We start from the raw sequence: 16,052 nt of genomic DNA on the forward strand, positions 1-16,052 counted from the left end.
GTAAAGTCACTTTACAGGGGTCACTCAGCCAGCAAGGGGCAGAGCCAAAACCTGTCTGATTGCAAACCCTCTTCTCTTTGGACGCCCCACCTGGCCTTTTTGGCACGTTTGGTTCTGACTCTGAAAGTCCTTTGTGCCCTGGTCCAAAACAGCAGGCTTAGAAATTCCCGCGAGGATGAAAACGTTATCAGAGAGCGTCACACAGGAACCTACGGTGGGAATTTCAAAGACACAAGACTGAGGAGAGCTGTTGGGGCCAGATGAGTTATAAATAATAACCGCAATATTTGTAGGAAAGCAGAAAGAAGACCGATTTCCCTCTGTGAACCACAAGGCTTTTAAGCCTAAGGAAATTCTCACTTTTTTTTCCAGCCAAGGAAGATTTACCACATTTTTGGGGTTCAGAAGACCAAAGACCGATAATGGATTTGTGGCTGGAAAATCTCCCAAAGAACTCTTTGCATGTCTGTGTGTTACCTAATCAACATTTGCACAGGGGGTGAAAATGCTTGGTTTGCAAACTACATGCCTCAAACGTGCAAGAAATTATAACTTTCTTTACCTCAACATCTCGTTCATGCACCAATTCTGCCTCTTGGCAGAAAACTTAACCCAGTCACTGGGGATGAAAAAAAAAGTCACTTTATTTTAAATGTTATTTATTTATTTTGAAAGAGAGAGAGAGCATGTGCAAGCAAGGGAGGGGCAGAGAGAGAGAGAAAGAGAATCTCAAGCAGGCTCCACACTTAGCACTGATCCCAAGTTGGGGCTCGACCTCACAAACCGTGAGATCACAACCTGAGCCCAAATCAAGAGTTAGATGCTCAACCTACTGAGCCCCCCAGGTGCCCCAGGAGGACTTATTTTAAAAGAGTAGTAAATTCAACCTGGTCATTTCCATATTCCCCTCCCCCACCTGCCTCATGTAGTGGCAGCTGTCATTCTATCTGCCTCCATTCGTTAGGGCGCTTGCTGGAAGTCTCAGACTCCATCAACTTTCCAGCCCTTGGTCCATTGGGGTCTTTCTGTTTCCTTCCATCCTCTCAAGGTACATAGGCCATCACTCAGGTCATGCTGAGCCCCTCCTGACCACGCCAGATGACATCTGGGTCCTCCCTCCTGCTGGAACATTCAGGCAGTGCTACATCAGGCCCATCTACGGTGACCCAGTGTGGCCCTCGCTCCCCCTCGCTCCCCCCTTGCTGAGGCACAGTGGACCCTCCTATAGCAAAGGTGGCTTTGACTCTCCAATTCTCAACACTTACACCACCTTAGCACAGAGTGGGATGACCAAGGCCAGCCTGAACCCTTTCCCAGGCCTTGTTTCTGGGTCCCCTGTTTCCACCTGTTCTCGATGGCCTTAGTTGGTCCAGTGGCCAGGGCCTGTGGGCACACATCTCTCTCTGAGCAGCCTATTGTTTTTGAGCAGATTATTAAAAGCGCTTCGACTCTTACAAATTGAAACCTTGGCTTTTAAAACCATGGCATCTGCTTTCAGGGTTAAGAATGTAGAAGTCCCAGATTTTTCACCTCAAGGATGGACAGGATTATACCTACTTTTATACTAGGTATAATGAAGTGAACCTATTTGGAAACTGGAAAGCCAGGAACTTGACTCTTTGCTTGTCTATATTTTGTGAAATCCCTGCCCCAATACAATCGTGCTATGGAGAGACAGCAAGCCCAGGGATGGTAAGGAATTGCAAAAGGAGAAAAATGCTTAATTATATTCTAAATCTTGCCACCACTGTATCATACAAAAATATATATAACATATAATATATGTTTATATTATTTATCGTTTATAAATTTATCATAATCCAGAATACATCATAATGTAGCATTACAATAAGTATAAATTATTATATTAGACTGACTCATTGATGGGAGATTGCTCTGGGCTGTGCTCTCCCTGCTGAACGAGACACCTGCTTAGAAGGTAACACCCTCAGTTAGCAGAGATACAAGTTTCCCTTCTGATATTCTCTCGCTCACTCCAGTCAGGGGTCTGCTCAAATGTCATGTTCAGGGAGGCCATCTCTGTCTCTCTTTCAAAGAGCACACACCCGACACTCATCACCCTTTTTCTCTTGGCCTGCTTTATTTTTCCTCGTTGCTCTCGTCACTACCTGACATGCGTGACGTGCCTGGTTTTTTCTTCTATGTTGTCAACCCCGCCCCCCGCCCCGCACCCCCCTCCACACCTAGGATGTCGGCTCTATGAGAGCATGACTTTGCTCTGTTCCAGGTCACACTCCCACTGGCTGGAAGAGTCCGTGCACACAACAGGCACTCAGGAAGTCTCAGTGGAAGAGAGGGTGGGGGTGGGGGTGGGGGTGGGGGGTGGCGGGTAAACAGGCTGGCTGTCACCCCCTCCCCTTGCTTCTCAAAGACACCCCCAAAGGCTCTAGTTCCGGAGTTCCCAGCATCTTGAAAAGAAGCATCCTGAGATTTGCCATCTGCCTTCTTTCAGGAACCCGAGTGCGTGTAACTCCTCTTGGTTTTTTCTCCGGCTGCGGGCGCCGCTGACTCAGCAGAGTGCTCAGATGCTGCCTGAGCCCTTCTGTGAGCCGGCTTCCTCAGCAGGTCGATGCTGCCCACGCTGCCTGTCCCTGAGGCTGGGAGGCAGGGCCCCCACCGCCGCCTCCTGGGAGCAGTGTGGAGAGGAGGGGCCCTGTTGGGGAGGAACGGGGGACACTAAGGCCTGCAACACTTCCCTCTCTTCAGGTGGGCCTACAGCCTCTTGAAGTCCAAGGGTTGGCCGGGAGCTGGAGGAAGTAAAGCCCCCAACCCACGGGGACAGCCACTCTGCCAGGAGGGCAGTTCTTTTCATGGGCTTGCTTCCCTGGCATGCCAGGCTCCAGCTACTTCTGCCCTTCTTCCACCTTCCATTCTCTCTCCGTTGGGCTTTGGTCCATGAGCTTCACTCCCCTAGAACGTCCTTCCTGATCCTTTGCCTGGTACATTTCACAGGCTTTCAGGACTCAATGTGAAGGTCGAACCTCCGTTCCAGCCCCACCTCCTTCCAGCTCAGGTGAGTCCTCCAACTTCTGGAAAGATGCTGTGTTCTGCTAAGTCAGAACTTTTCACTCTGCACCATGGCGGCATCTGTCTCCCTAACTCGTGAGCCAGCCTACTGAAAACAAAAGCGGTCTTTCTTTTGCATCTACTGTTCTTCACCCAGAGTCAGGCACACAGAAACCGTGAAATGTACATGTGCTCACCCATTAATTCATCCTATAATACCAGAGCACTAGAGCAAAGATGGAAGTCAGGATCTCTGTGCCCAAGAAGTTTGTATCCTAGGAGGGAGATAAACACACAGACAAATAACTAGACAAGTATTAGGATTGTGAAGGAAATAAAAAAGGTCTTCTGACCAACATCAGTAGCAGAATCCTGCTTTAGGAGGAGTGGTGAGGGGGATGCACAGGAGAATGAATGTGTGGAAGGAAAGAAGGAAGAAGGAAGGAAGGAAGGAAGGAAGGAAGAAAGAAAGAAATTGCCAATACAATGAAGCTAAGATTGGAGAGCAACCTAGTCACTAAAGTCCCCTCTATCTTAGGAAAGTGTCCATCATCTCAGAGTCTGGTGGGCAGTTGAGGCTTAAGCCTGATGCTATATGCACATGATAGTGGAGATTAATTCACCCAATGATCAAAGATCCTTTTCCAGCTGCTGGTCTGTGGGGTTAGTGAGGGGGTGGCATTGAGATTATGGACAGTCCTGTCAGGATAAAATGCAGCCGTTGCCATGAGTCCCCAAGAGACCACTATACTGAAGCCCTAAGGCTGGCCTTGGGGACACCATTAAAAGACCTGTGGAGCTGACATCAGAGCCCTGGGGAGGCACAGGTGTAGCCATTTAATGATGACACATGGGGAGAAGTATCACAACTGGGCTGTGTGCACAGGGAAGCAGAGGCAAGGAGGGGCAGGTTGTTTCTGCAGGGCTGCGGAGGGTGATTAGCAGGGGCAGGCCAGGCGTGCTCCTAAGATCTATTTTGAGTGGAGCCTTGATTAGAAGGTTAACAAAAGGTTGGAAGCAGCAGGAATGCCTCCAGCGGAGCAGAAACAGAGAAAAAAGGCAGGCCAGGGTGAAGTGCAAGGGGAGTCTGGGGGCGGTAAGTGGAGCAGGGTGTCGGTGGAGGAGGGCGGGCCAGCCAACGGGTGCTAAGGCCAAACTGGACCACGTAGGGCTCATCTGTGATGCTAGGAGGCAGAGGACCCAGAAACATGCATTTAAATTCCGGTACAGCCTCTGGAAGAAATGCCCAGCAACAATGCCCTGGAAGATGGGGTGGGGATGGTGGGGCACTGGGGTGGAGCGGGCCTTCAGGACAGGTGTCAAAGAAGGACACCTGATGGGAAGCCAGAGAAAGGAAGAAAGGAAGGGGAGCTGATTTCTGGCTCATCCAGACCAACAGGAGAGGACAGACCCCTGAGTTCCTGTCTCAGGTGGTGCTGACCCACCTGGACAGCACTGGTCAGGGGGCTGCACTCTGGAAACATGGATCCCAGGTGAGGACCCTCTGCTCCTCCTGCCCAGATGCCATCCTGCCCCGTGGAGTCTGTGAGACATAGCAGACCTTCCAGCAACAGGTGCAGGGCACGGCCACACGGAGCCCTATGTCAGTAATGGCATTTCCTGGGCCTCTGAAGAGCACAGCCCACACCTAATGGGGGTAGCGTGCATGTTCTCCAGGGGAGGGAGGGATTGCCTGCGGTTTCCTTCCAGGTGTTCTGACACAAAGACCTCCTTGTGAGAGGTCCCCAAATGCCAGCCCCGTGCCAGTCCGGAATGGGAAATAAATGCAGACCCAGGGCAGAGAAAAGACCAGTTGCTGATAACAAGTAATAGCCCGCAGGCACGAGCGCTTACTCTGGGCCAGACTGTATGGGCACTTGCTCCATTATATTGGACAAGTAAGACCAACATCGACTGATTCTCAGTTTCCCCCGAGGCACAGCACATTGGACTCTGAGAGGGCACCCTGCCTTTCGTGCGCCTGGGCATGAGGGGTGTCTCAGGAAAGCCTCCGCTCCTGCGTGCTCAAGGTTCGTCTCTAAGATGTGTGCATGGATTCCTTCAACAGCCTCAGGTCTGACAGATGAGGACACAAATGCCTCCCAGCAGGTAAACACCTGGGAACGTGTCTGGTGAAGTGTCCATTCAAAAGTGCACACCTGATTCTCAGTTGCTCTTTTAGCTCGCCCACACACAGACTCCCGGAAGGCAGGGGGGTGGGGGGAGGCAGGTGTGTGTGAACCTCCCCTCCCTGCCCTACCGCACCCTGCTGGCCACCTTGGGCTCCTTGACTTTCTTCCTCGTGGAAATTCCTGAGTCATAAATCTGCACCCTCGCCCCCTCCCTCACCCATCCCTTGCCGACAGACATGTCATCCCAGTTCTGGTCTCCCCAGGGGGAGGGGATAGGGCCTGACCAGAACTCTGCTAGGATCCGGACCTTTCCTCCCTTGCAATCTGGTCTCTGGCCCAGGTCCATGCCCCAGCCCCACTTTGGAAGGGGGCAGAGCGGGTCAGAAGCAAGAGAGGGGAAAATACAACACAGGGGAAGAAAGAGACAAAAATAAGAACCCAGAAGAGCAGCAGGTGCAGGAGAGAGAGGAGGAAGAGGAAGAATGCCTCGGCCCATGCACAGAGCAGAAAAGAATGCCAAGGGGGACCCCAGGACAAGAGCAGGACACAGAGGATGGGACTGAGGACCAAAATGAAAGATGATCTCCAGGAAGAGGCGACTGCAGAGATTTGCACTTGTCCTGGCCTCGTGCTTGTCACATTTCAGAGTGAATAAAAATCAGCTGGGCTGCTGGTTAAACTACAGGTCCCTGGGACACCTGGATGAGTCGGTCGGTTAAGTGACTGACTTCCACTCAGGTCATGATCTCACTGCTTGTGAGTTTGAGCCCCACATCAGGCTCTGTGATGACAGCTGAGAGACTGGAGGCTGCTTCAGATTCTGTGTCTCCCTCTCTGCCCCTCCCCTGCTTGTGCTCTGTCTCTCTCTGACAAATAAATAAAAATTTAAAAATTTTTTAAATAAAATAAAATACAGATTCCTGACCCCTATTCCAGACTTCTGATTCCTTAGGTCTAAGCAGTTTTGGAAGTTTGTTGATTTTTGGCAAGCAGCCTGGGGGTTTCTGGTGGAAGCACTGGGCAATGCTGTCCTGAGAACATCTTGTGGCACTCCAGACTCGGAGGCGGTGACCCTCAGGACCTGACACTGTAAATGCTCAACTTTGGAACTCAGCTGCTGCACCATGAATGCAAATCTGGGCTCCAGTGATGGGCTGGTTCTGCTCTCTGGCCACCTGAAGAAGTCTGGGAGGCTGGCAGATGCTTCTTGAACACAAGATTCTCATCTGTGGTGTGAAAGGCTGGATTAGACTATCTCTAAGGACTCTTTGATCTGGAAGAATCTTCTTCTGGTTTCCTGAAAAGCGATGCCCCTCTAGGTCTAGCTAGCTGGATTCTGTATTCAGAGACCAAAATCTTGCCCCAAATTCCTTGCTCATCCAGCCATAGGTGTGCAACAATAGTTGTCTGTTTAAAGACAGATTTTAAGAACCAATTTTGTGCTTTATGACCTGCTTTAAAGTCAATGTCACTGTGGTAAATTATGTGTGTAAAGTTTTATTCACATCTTTCTGAGTGTTTTAATTCTTTGCAAGGGAGATGACTTGCATTGTAAGGAATTTGTAAAGCATAGAAGTCAAGATCAAGGTGTCAGCAGGTTTGGTTTCTTCTCAGGACTCTCTCCTTGGCTCTCATTGGCCATTTGCTGGCTGTGTCCTCACTGGAATCTTCTGTGCTTCATCCCCGATGTCCCTCTCTGTGTGTGCGCATTTCCTCTTATAAGGACACCAGTCATATTGAGTTAAGCCCACCCCAATAGCCTCAATTTATGTAAGCAATTCTTTAAAGGCCCTATCATCAAGTAAAAGCACATTCTGAGGGATTGGGGTTTAGGGCTTCAGCATATGCATTTGGGGTGGGACATAGTTCAGCCCAAAGCAACTCCAGTCACCTGTACCACAGACCTGAAGAGTGGGGCAGATGCCTGACCCAGAGCCAGACACCTGCCGTGGGCCAGCAGCTGGCTTTATATGAAAACTACCCAGCGAGGGAGTAAGAAAAAATCACATATTTCTTCTTGAGAATTTGCAGTGGGGCACAGAGAGAAAAGCAGGCAGTTGGACACAGGAAGAGAGGCTCATCTGTTCTTGTCCATGTGCGGGGTCTTCTGTCTCATGTATGCTTGCCCTGACGCTTAGCACAATGTTCAATATGAACTCATTGAGTCTGGTTTGCAATACGATGGATTTTTCCAGCTGTGTTACATTTCCAAACACTTTTTTTTCTCCCAGGGATACCTGGCACCCTTCTTCATCTCTTGAACACCTGGCTTCTTGCTTCTAGTTTGCTAAAAATGAAGGATCTCCCACATCGACCTTGGAAAATGGCTTCTATTTGGAGGCAATGGGATCGACAGGAATAAGAACCAACGTTGGCATCTCCCACAGGGAAGTGCAAAATCCATCCAGTGTTCCAGTGACTACTGATGTGGTACAAAGTACCCCAAACTTATGACAAAATGAAACAAGAACATTATGTGCACCTATTCTGTGGGTCAGGAGTTCTTGCCACCGTGTTACAATGCTTGGGCTCTGCGGGAAAGACTTGAAGGTTCAGGGTTGCTTGACATGAGGAGGTGGGAATCCTGCAAAGTCTCGTGACTCATGTGTCTGGCGGTCGATGCTGGCTGTCAGTGGGGCTCTCAGCAGGAACACCTACTCCTCGCCTCACTATGTCACTGCTTGGGCTTCAGTGCAAAGTGCCTGGGTTTTAAGAGCGAGCATCCCAAGAGAACCAGACAGGATGCTCTCTCAGCATTTATGATCTAGTCTAACTTCTGCTGTGGGTCAAGCATCAGCCCAAATTTAAGGAAAAGGACCAGAGACCTTCCCCCTCCAAGGGAGACGTATCGAGATTGCATTGTTGGAAAGCAGAAATCTTGTTGTGGCCATCTTTGGAAAATACAGTCACAGCAGTTCACCCACAGGTGACAATACTTCACAGCCTTCCCACCTGCAAAATACTTAGTCCCTCCCCCAAGACCAATAAGCCCCATCCCATCATGACACCAGGTCAAAGCAGTCAAGTCAGGTTCAGGTGTGCATAGTTATTCAGGGGCAGCGACTGAGCCCCACTCCTCCAATCTACATGCCAGTGACTTAAGTGACCAGCCCCCCACTATGGCAGGCCTCACAGCCGTGGACACACAGGGAAACAAGAGACACACCATGTCACGGGTCCATAAGTGATGCTGAAATTCCACTGGGCATGGATAGCTAATTCTTGATTGGGGCTCAGCTCTGCCACTTTGTTCACTGGCTCATTGCTCTCTCCCTTCTGGGGTCTCATTCCTTTGCCTGAATCTGGCCCGAGTTTGCAGACGAGTGCTTTTCTCAACCATCTCCTGTCTGCACAAGGTGAGGGGTTCAAAGATCTCCTTTCATTTTGTACTATTTCCTTCTTGTTTATTCCAGACTGATAGAATTCTTTTAAACATTTTGTAAACTTTTTGGCTATCAATCTATGAGGTACTCCATTAGACAAAAAGCCATGGCCACAAACCTCTCAGAGACAGGCTTTCTTGACCTTTGGCTCAACATGAGGCTTCTGTGGAATAACCCCCATAGGATCTTTGGAAACCTCAAGAGGAAACAGAGAGAGAGGCGAGATACTAAGAGCCTCTCTAAGAAAGGTGCACGAAGTCACGCCACTGGTGAGGGTGGACGTAGACACCCAAGAATTGCAAATACTAGAGTGGTCAGATGAAGAAAGTAGACTCATCAGGAAGGAGATATGTCATGAAATGTTGGCTGTAATCACAAAGATGAGCATACAAGAAACCACTGGCAGTGAATTGCTTACGCACTAAACATGGGGGGGAAGGTACTTCTAAATTGAGAAATCTGGGGACATCAACTTAACTAATCAAAATAACCAGCATCAATAATGAGATTCTGCCATCTTGTGCTTCCTGATGTGACTGATGCACTGAGAAAGATTTGACATCACAGATACGGCATTTCTGCCAAAAAGAGGTTTAACCTGAAGCCAAGCATGAGGAGATAATTAGATTAATTTAAACTGAGGGACACTTGGGGTGCCAGGGTGGCTCAGTTGGTTAAGTGTCTGACTTCGGCTCAGGTCATGATCTCATGCGTTGTGAGTTCAAGCTCCGCATTGGGCTGACTGCTGTCGACACAGAGCCCACTTCAGATCCTTTGTCCCCATCTCTCTCTCTCCCTCAAAAATAAAATAAAACATTAAAAAATTAAAAAAAAAACAAAATGAGAGGCACTTTACAAAACAGCTGGCTTGAATCCTTCAAAAATATCAAAAGATATGAGAATTTCTTTAAAGGCCCAGGAACTGTCTAGATTAAAAAAAAAAAAACAGGACAGCTAATGTATTGAATAATTCTTGATCTTGGATTGAAAAAAGGACTAAAACATTTCAAACTATTGTTGGGACCAATGGAGATATTTGAATGTGGTCTATATATTAGATAATATTATGATTTAATGTTAGATTTCCTGAGTGTGACATTTACACTGCTGTCTAGGATAATGTCCTTGTGCTTAGAAGACATGTATTAAGACATTATGGAAAATAATAATTGAATTCTCTGTGAAAATGACTTTCAAATGGCTTTCCAAAAAAATATTTGTGTGAACATGCACACATGTGGAACAAAAGACATAAAACAAATGTGGCCAAATGGTAACCATCGACAAATCTAGGTAAAGAGGAAATGTGTGTTCATTCTGCTATTCTTGCAACTTTTCTTTAAGTTTGGATTTTTTTTTTAATAAAAGGAAAACATTACCAGCTGTAAAGAGTAAGTGGCATGTACCGTGTTAACTCTTTGTACTAACGATCACAAATATGTTCTGGGGCCTTCCATTCTGCAGGCCAAAGCAAAGCTTCTTACCACCCATCACTGAGATGAGAGAACTTTCTCAAGGTCACAAAAATGTGTCCAAGGGTCCAATAAGCCAAAACCAGAAAGCCCAAACTTCAGACACTGTTCACCCACTTTCCAGAACTTTCCCACTTAGATGAAAATATCTCCTTCACCTTGACTTAATGGAAAAATTCAAATAAAGGATTCTGTTCCTTTTTGTATTTTGAAGTGAGTAACTGCTGTACAGATTAAAAAGCAAATTCGGTAAGAGAATATACAAAAAATAAAAATTTTTCAAAAAGAGATTAGGTGTGCTAGGGTGGTGGGATTCAGACTGATGTTGATATACTCTGGCATTTTCCTTTAATTCCTTTGATGTTTGGCCAGGGGGAGACCGAGAAAGGAGATTAGTGCTGCTATGAATAACCGCCCTCAACCAAAAATTTAGGGAGTCACTGGAGCAGAACCACCGCTCGGGCTTCAGTATCTCTCAGCTACACGTTCTCCTTCCCTTCATTTATCCCCTGTGTGTCATCATCCCCTGCAGATGCCAGCCATCTGGCACCTCTGGGCCACTGGCCAGCTTGGGTCCTTTGGATCCAGCCTCACTCCTGCAACAAAATCTCAGTGTGACTTAAGTGTGTGGACGAGCAGAGACCAGACAGTGGTGGAGCTAAAAGAAGGGGCTCTAGTTCAGTGGCCCCAAATTCACCCCGCACACTGGCTTTCCATGCTCAGGGCTCAGGTGTGGGCTTTCCTCTTGCTTCTTGTAGTGGTGACCACCTTCAAGTTCCGCACTTGAAACTAATGGTGTATGTGTGATTTTATGTGTATAATGCGTTACCTAGCAGTTTTAGAAATCTTTTCAGTTTTCTGGTTGGCCTAAAATAATGCTTTGTGGTGGAAGAAACAACGACCGTCCTAGGACACAGAGTCTGGTATGTTCGGAGCTTCTCTAACTCCGAGGTCTTGTCAGACGCAAGTCGTGAACAGCAGAAGGTTACTTGGGACATGCCCAAGACTCCCCACCGGGGAAAACTACAGCTCCAGGAGGACAGTGCTGCAGTAAGTGCTAATAGAGGACCTAGAGAGGAGGACTGGTAGGGAAATCTCCAGCTGGTAAGAGATGATGGGATTTCTGCGTGGCCAACACAGAAATGGTAGTTGGAAATGGTAGTTCTCTTTCTGCTTCTATCTCAGGAAGACAAGTGAGGCACAAGAATGCCAGAAGTGAATGGTCTGGTCCACTCACCTCTCCTGACATCCACCTCATTCTTCACACACAACACATAAACACACACACACACACCCCATCATTTCTCTGGTAGGGCAGGAGCTAAAACCCAATCATAACTGCCACCTCAAAGGGACTTGAACACCCCAAGAACTACGCAACCAAGTTCTGCTTAAGGTTATCTTCCATTTCTTCACCAAATCACAGTGAGAAGAAAAATAAAAGGTTATTGTCTTTATCAATATATCTTAACTCTAAAAAATCATTTTATTTTGATCTCCTACAATGTGCTAGGTAGGCCTGGAGATACAGAGGGAAGTGACGTTCAGTACCTCTCTCAAGTTGCTCATGGTAGTGTGGGGGCTGAGCCTGCATGAAACCTGGGCAATGAACACGTAGAAGAGAAGAGATGCACAGTCCAGAAAACACAGAGGAAACTTTGTGAGCCAGCACCTCAGCGAGTATGGGAAGAGAGAAGGTCCCAAACTAGAAACTAGGGAAGGGACATCTCCAGAAATAGGGGGGAAAGAGGAGAGGGTGGATTATTATGCAGTGTATATACCCAAGTCACCAATGTCATAACACTGTGATGGACCCAGGTTGAGTCTTGCTGGATTGGATTTGTCACCAGCATAGTCTCAGAAGTTTCCAAAGTGAGTGCCTTGCATTAAGAAAAGAAGACAGAGAAATAACTTAGAATCATTAGATTAAGGATGTGTAGGGAATGAACTTAATTATAGTTAAGAGTCATTTCTTTAAGGAAGTCATTCTCTGTAGATACATTCTTAAGTGTGGTGATTAATACTCCTGAAGTTAACATTTTTAACAAAAATTCCCCACTAGTTTTTAAGAATATAACCCATTGTTTATATAACAGTTATGCTGATTTACTTAAGTTATCCCAAAATATAAGGTAGAGATAAATCCTGGAGAATGAACTAAAGAAATACAAACATCTAGGTCAAATGCCTTCTGTCACTAATTTACTAGTTTAACTACAATTCAGTAAATCGGATCTTCTAATCCCAAATTGAGCTGTGACTCTAAATCCAATCGTGCAGAAGTCATGCAAACCCAATGGGACACAAAAGCCAGAGGTGGCTTTGGCATGTCACAAAGCCTTTGACCAGCTGGCAGCAGATACATTAGCTGTTTAGCTGTTTGTTTTAATCAGACTTAATAGACTCTGGAACTCAGTAGAATTTTTAGAGTATAGTTTTCCTCATGTAGAGGTAAAGCAGAGAACCTGGAGTTTCCGGCAGGCAGCATGTGCCCCAGCCCTTGGTCCCACCAATGAAAAAGAGATTACTTGTGGTAACCACATGTGCGTCTCATTCTCCTTTGGCTTCTTTCTGGTCCCAGATTGCCAATCAGTTCAGTAACATCTAGCGCTTCCACGTACCTTCAATGGTCATCTCTCTTTTGAGTTTGTTACCATTTTAATTCACTGTGAACATCAGCTAGTGTCCAAATAAAATTTTAAGATAAAGAAAATAAATTCCACACTGAGGTCTAACTCTTCGGTTTTCTTCCTAAGATTCTCTGAGTATCAGGAGATATTAAGGAATAGAGCAGTAGGCGTCCCATGGGTGATTCTGGCCAAGCAACTCCCAAGGTTGGCGTACCAAGAACTGGAGTTGGTAGGTAATATCTAGCTAGGAGTTTCTCTACTACCAATTTCAAAAAGTTGTGAATCAATCCCTTTGTTCCTAAGTCTATAGTGAGGCTACATAGTAACCAATATGCAATCTACAATCTGGAACAGAATATGCAGATTTCTTGGTTCAAATCCCCAATCTACCATTTACTGCTTGTAACCTGGCTGTATAATCTCTATGTTCCTCAGTATTCTCATCTTTAAGATGGAGAGAAGGGAATAAATCTCCTTAATGTGAGAATTCAATTCATTCATATACTTAGAACAGGATCTGACACATAAAAAGTGTTCAATCATTGTCACCACTATTATCTAGTTTTAAAAACTTAATCTCAAGGTCATGAGTTCAAGCCCCATATTGGACAGAGAGCCTACTTTTAAAAAATCATAAAATTTTAGCTCTTGGGGCACCTGGGTAGCTCAGTTGGTTGAGCAGCTAACTCCGGCTCAGGTCATGATCTTGAGGTTCATGGATTCAAGCCCCGCATCTCTGTGCTGACAGCTCAGAGCCCAGAGACTGCTTCAGATTCTGTGTCTCCCTCTCTCTCTGCCCCTCCTCTACTCATGCTCTCTCTGCCTCTCAAAAATAAATAAATGTTTAAAAAAAATTAACTTAAATTTCTTCAGAGATCTGTAGATATTGATGGCATCACTTCCAACTCTTCTGTATCATTTTGACTCTCAAAAACATGTTTTTATTTTCTCTTATTTTCACTGCATGTATAATTTAAGAGACTAGGTCTTCAACAACTATGGACATTTTCATAAATGTCTCTAAGTTAGGATCTTGATCTCTGAATAATGAAGGTGTCTTTTCAATAAAACTGAATGCCTATAATATTAAAGTGGTGTTCTATACTGTAGCTTTTTTTGCTCTTTTTTTTTTCTTTTGCGAAGAAGAGCATAACCCAGCAAACACGTCACAGCTCTAAATGATGGCGAAGCTAAAATAGCCACAGGTAATGGCTACCAACACCTGATGGTGGGGCCCTTCTTGCTCTCGCTCTCTCTCTCAAAAAAATTTTTTTCAGGAAATCCAGAGAAACATTTTTTAAAGTTTATTTTATTTAAGAGAAAGAGAGAATCCCAAGCAGGCTCCACACTGTCAGTGCAGAACCCTACTCAGAGCAAAATCCCATGAACAGTGAGGTTAGGACCTGAACCAAAATCTAGAGTCGGACACTTAACCGACTGAGCTACCCAGGTGCCCAACATTGTTTTTAGTTTTATTTGAGAAAGATGCACATGAATGGGGGGGAGGGGTAGCAGGAGAGAGAGAGAGAGAGAAAATCTTGAGCACACTCAGCACTCAGTGTGAGCCGCATGCAGGTCTCAATCTCACAACCCTGGCATCATACCTCAGCAGAAATCAAGAGTCAGACCCTAACTTGACTGAGTCAGCCAGGCACCTCCAGAAAGACGTTTTTTACAATTTTTTTTTAATGTTTATTTATTTTTGAGAGAGAGAGGGAGAGAGAAACAGAGCATGAGTGGGGAAGGGGTAGAGAGAAAGGGAGACAGAGAGTCCGAAGCAGGCTCCATACTATCAACGCAAAGCCCAGGTTGGGGCTTGAACCCACAAACTGTGAGATCATGACCAGACTCAAAGCTGGACACTCAACCAACTGAGCCCCCCAGGCACCCCTAGAAAGATATTTTTTAAACATAAAAATATCCTGTAATCCCGCCACATGGAGTTAATATTGTGTCACGTGACCTCCTAGACATTTTTTTCCTGTGTGTGACTGTGCACAGTTATTCAGTTCACAATACAGGACCTCTTTTGGAAGATGGAGACTGCACCCCCCTGATCTGCTTCCATCTGTCCTAAGAGCACAATAAAAGTCCACACGTGCTTTCTGACGCTCCCAACCTCAATGTCCGTTTGTAACGAGACAATGAGATCACCTTCCCCTATCACCCCTGCCTTGGGACAGGTTAGGTATGTTCACTGCAACAAAACTACCTGTATACCTCAGGCTTTGGGGAATGTTTGCTATTTAAAAATCGAAGTGCATGATTCTTACTTCAGTCCTCCTCTGTTGCTGCAACAGAGGAAACATAAAAAGTAAAGCCAAACAGTGACTATTTAGACTTAACTGTAAGATATCTCCCCTGAAAACATGCAAGCCTGTGGCTTATTAAAGGCTCACTGCTACAAGTATAGTGTAAAATGATGGACATCGAGGTCTATGTCGGACTTAACTAGGTGTGGGACTTCTCTAGGATCTAGCACATATCAAATCAGTCTTTTTTTTTTTAATTTTTTAAATGTCTTCATTTTATTTTGAAGGACAGAGACAGAGAGCGAGTAGGGGAGAGGCAGAGAGAGAGGGGGAGACACAGGATCTGAAACAGGCTCCAGGCTCTGAGCTGTCAGCATAGAGCCCAACACGGGGCTCGAACCTATGGACCATGAGATTCTGATCTGAGCAGAAGTGGAATGCTTAACTGACTGAGCCACCCAGGTGCCCCTCAGATCGGTCTTTGTACACATAAAGTAAATTGTGATTTGTGTTTTGACCTGGCTGCAGTGAATGTGCTTATTGTTTCCCCCTCTTTACAGTTCACGTCTAGGGAGGAACGGTAAGCCTGTCCCAGAAGCCGGCCAACCTTAGCAAGAAGGTGCTGTGGGGCTGCACATCGGGACAAGACAAAGATGGGTGACCTGCTGTACACCATCTGATTTCCAAAAAAGGTGGGAGATTTACGATCTCAAGTTCTAAGTCGGACTGCCTGGGCTTCAATCGGCGATTTACACCTCACTAGCTTATACCTTTAAGTTGGTATAAAATAGGGATAGTAATAGCACAGTGTGAAGGCGAACATTAAATAGGCCAATAAGTCAAGAACTTACGGCAGTAGCTAGAGGTGGCCAGCATTCAGCCGATGCTGGGTGTGATGATGACACTAATTTTCCTCACCTCGTGTTCACTGAGTGTCCTACGTTCCTGGCATCATAGGGAACACAAAGAGAACGTTCCTGTCATATACTGGGCACTGTCCAATAGTAGGTCCAGTTCTTTATTTCCATTGTATTCTTTAATCCTGACAACAGCTCTATAAATATTCTTTAAGTATTCTTCTCCCCTTTTTCAGTTAAGAAAACTGAAATCCAGAGAGATGAAACTTTGTTAGCATCACAACACCTAGAAAGTCCTT

The 16,052-nt window shown here is 46.1% G+C and overlaps 1 long non-coding RNA gene across 3 annotated transcripts; it reads left to right on the plus strand.

Annotated features, from left to right (window-relative positions):
- The first annotated feature begins 2,371 nt into the window (after positions 1–2,371).
- Positions 2,372–15,582, plus strand: LOC115286624. Of its 3 annotated transcripts, XR_003906172.1 has the most exons (5): positions 2,372–2,481; positions 2,974–3,034; positions 4,953–5,136; positions 12,771–12,873; positions 15,457–15,582. It is a non-coding gene; the product is annotated as an uncharacterized LOC115286624 (long non-coding RNA). The 3 variants fall into 3 exon arrangements; XR_003906170.1 differs by lacking the exons at positions 12,771–12,873; positions 15,457–15,582 and adding an exon at positions 7,391–7,640; XR_003906171.1 differs by lacking the exons at positions 12,771–12,873; positions 15,457–15,582 and adding an exon at positions 5,500–5,894.
- The last annotated feature ends 470 nt before the right edge of the window (positions 15,583–16,052 follow it).

This window comes from Suricata suricatta, chromosome 3 (genome assembly GCF_006229205.1).
Source record: "Suricata suricatta isolate VVHF042 chromosome 3, meerkat_22Aug2017_6uvM2_HiC, whole genome shotgun sequence".
NCBI classification, from domain to species: domain Eukaryota; kingdom Metazoa; phylum Chordata; class Mammalia; order Carnivora; family Herpestidae; genus Suricata; species Suricata suricatta.